This window comes from Pinus tabuliformis, chromosome 7 (assembly GCF_031772625.1).
Source record: "Pinus tabuliformis cultivar Carrire ecotype Pingquan chromosome 7, CPIR1, whole genome shotgun sequence".
In the NCBI taxonomy this organism is placed as follows: Eukaryota; Viridiplantae; Streptophyta; class Pinopsida; order Pinales; family Pinaceae; genus Pinus; species Pinus tabuliformis.
This window is the reverse complement of record NC_142293.1, coordinates 1,685,247,408-1,685,250,609: the sequence shown is the minus strand read 5'-3', so window position 1 is coordinate 1,685,250,609 and position 3,202 is coordinate 1,685,247,408.

The following is a 3,202-nucleotide window of genomic DNA, read 5'->3' as shown; positions in this document are numbered from 1 at the left end:
GTAATAGCCACGAGTTAAAAATCCATGATATAAAGTTAATAAAGGAAAAATAAGACCAAGGTCATGGGACACGTATTCCAAGCATAATGTTGGGAAAAACACCCTAGTGGGTGTTAATTTGGTTTATTATGGATAAGGGGAAATTGAAAAAGGCAATGCAAAAGGCTTTGGAAAGGCAAGAGGCATTAATTGGCATTTTATTGATGGAAATAATGGAAAATAGGAGAAAAGGAAGGTGAAAGGTCACAGGTTGCATGTGAGGAGGAAAATGAAGGAAAATAATGGAAATTGAAGAAATTAGAGGCCTCATTAATAAAAAGGCTTCTAAGGATCAGTTCACAACCTTTTGTTAGTTTAGTTTTGGAGCTCTCTATCTATTCTCTCTACTCTCCCATACTCTTGCACACTTAGAGTATTCTTGGAGCACTCTAGGATTGGAGAAAGGAATGTAAAGGAAGGACAAGGAAGGAAAGGGAAGCAAAAGATCAAGCAAGGAAGAGTTGGATCAAGTGGCTACAGTAGGATTAGTGTAGGTATCGAGTTGCATGTGTGATTTCCATGTTAGATTTAGCATGCATGGTATATGCATGTGTGTATTTGGTTCTCTTGTTGTCATTAGTATGGGTTTTTCCAGGTGTGACAGTGGTTTTTAGCCTTGCCTTTCCATTTTTGGATAGCCATGGTGTGATGGCGTTTCTCTTACTTGGTTGAGTTGGATTGCCAAATGTTTTTGAAACTGAGTGAGGTGGTCTCAAGAAAAATCACAAGTCCTAGAAATCCATAGACCAGTAAAGGTGGGATTGTGGTAAATCCTAGTTTTGTATACTGTCATTGGGCCTAGGAATCCTCAACCGGTAAATAGCATGATATATGGTAAAGATTAGAGGGTGAAGACGGACAAATTCCTTACGATTTAGGTGGAGAGATCTATAGGCATCCATGCTTGTATAGACCTAGTGATACCTGGACCAGTGTATGGTGGGATTTGTAAAAAAAATTGAATCTAACACAACAAAAACCCTTACTGCAATATCTGGTTTACTATATCCTACTTGTTCTTTACATTAACAAGTTATTTAATAATATAAACATCGAAGTAAACACAATTGCAACCTTCACAAATATACAGATCAACAACTAAAATAAATTGATACAACACAAGCGACACCATTATTTTTGGACAATTGTCCCCGGAAAAACCCAATGTGGGAAAATCGATGCAGCATATATGAGGGTTTTATTATTAAAAATATTTCTGACTACAACTAGGCTGCCAGAAATGGCTCACCCTTCAGAGAATTTCCTTGGCAGTAGTACCTCTCTCCCGAGAAAGATATTCCGAAAAATCAGCAACCGAATGATCAACCCAACAGTGACTCTGATTGGTCCTTGTGCTAGATAGTGAAAGCTACTCCAAGCACTCGTTTGGAACTACGTCACCCTCTCCATAACTGTGTCACCCTCTCCCAGCTAATCTACTCTCAGTCTGCCCCACAGAACCTCCTCAGCGCAGCCTCTTTAACGCAGCGTCGGCCTCTATAGCTCTCTGTGTTGTCTACATTAGCTTCTATGGCTTTCTGCATCAGCCTCTACATCATATGTGTCTGCCTTTGCGTCCTCTGCGCTGACCTCCTTAGCCTCTACGTCAGCCCTCCTAGGCTATGCGCTACCTCTTTTGGCACTTTGTTGCCTCTCTGATATGTATTATTTAACCTTGGATAAAAATCCCTTGCTAAAGTGCCCCTCACTACAACTGATCTCTAACTTGATTTCCTCAGCAAACCCAATCCCAGAAAATCGAATTCTTGATCTTTGTTGGTGTGTCTCCAATTGACCCTCAAGCCTCCTCTTATAATTTTCCTGTTGACGAATCAATGACTGAGATTAAGTCCCTAATCAATGGATAATATTAGATCTAGCTTGATCCTCGTCTCTTAGAACTTTCTCATCTATTTTATATTAATACACATTAATATTTTAATTTTCCTAAGTTTAGACTTAGGAACCCCATTAAAAATATTAATTATTTGAATATCTCTTCATCCAGGTGGAATTTCTCCAAACTATTTCTGGGCCTTGGAGATCTCATGTGCATTAGCCTCTCCACCAATTTTCATGGATAGATCACATCCGATGCTACCAAAACTAAATGCTCCCTCTTAGCAAGGAATGTGCTCTAGCAACGCTTTACGATAGAAGTATCACACTGATCCTCTGCATCGGTACCTATGATGATGTTTGGCTTGTTGCCTCACATCCCCTACACTATTGCTTCCTATACTGCTGCCTGTGACACTGTCACTACCACATTTGTATTATAGCTCCCTCTCAACATGCTACATCATGCTTCCCATAGCACTGCCACTGCTAACGATGCACTGCAACTCAGTTACCAAGAAGTAAGTAACTGAATTCACCCAAATACTAACATACTGGTTAGTCTAGAAGCCTCGTGATTTTGAAGCCACCTTTTCTGCTATCATGCGCTCCCTCTGCTGCCACTACATTGTTGCAACCTTTACTATGCCTCTCACACTGCTGCAACCTCCACTGCGCTGCTACAGACTTCTGCACTCTAGCACTGCCTTACCACTCCATCACACCTTTCTCCACCTGACACATGTCATCATGCCATTATCAATAAGGGCTCCTATAGCCATATGTGATCCAAGAGTTTGGGCACCTCAAGGATCCTACCCCTGCATGCAGTCCTCTTGACTATAACTCTATGTCTCCCCACCTCTTCTCTAGAGGCGTATGAGCACTCATGGCATAATCATCATCAGTCTCAACATCCTTCTCGCAGTTTGTCGAAGCTGCCTTTGAGTCGAAAGCTTATCCCTTGCTTTTCTTCCTGGGGCACTCATAGGCATAATGTCCCAGCTCCCCAAAGTTGAAGCACTTGACCTTGGAGATGTTTTTTTTCTTCCTCTTCTGAACCCCCTGTTGTTCCGCAGATGTTAGAGCCGCATCCTCCTCCTCCTATTTCTTGATTCGAACTCCCTTACCGCTACTCCCCGCCTTGGTCAACCTCTTGATCTCTTCCTGTCGAAGAGTTCCCCACATCTCCTCCCAATTGGGGAGAGTCGCTCTACCCAAGATTCTTTGGAAAACCATCTCCCAATCCTTGGATACTGCATTTAGAGCAGTCCTAACCATAAACTTAAGAATCCACTGACCAGGGTATCGCTTTCCGCCTAGT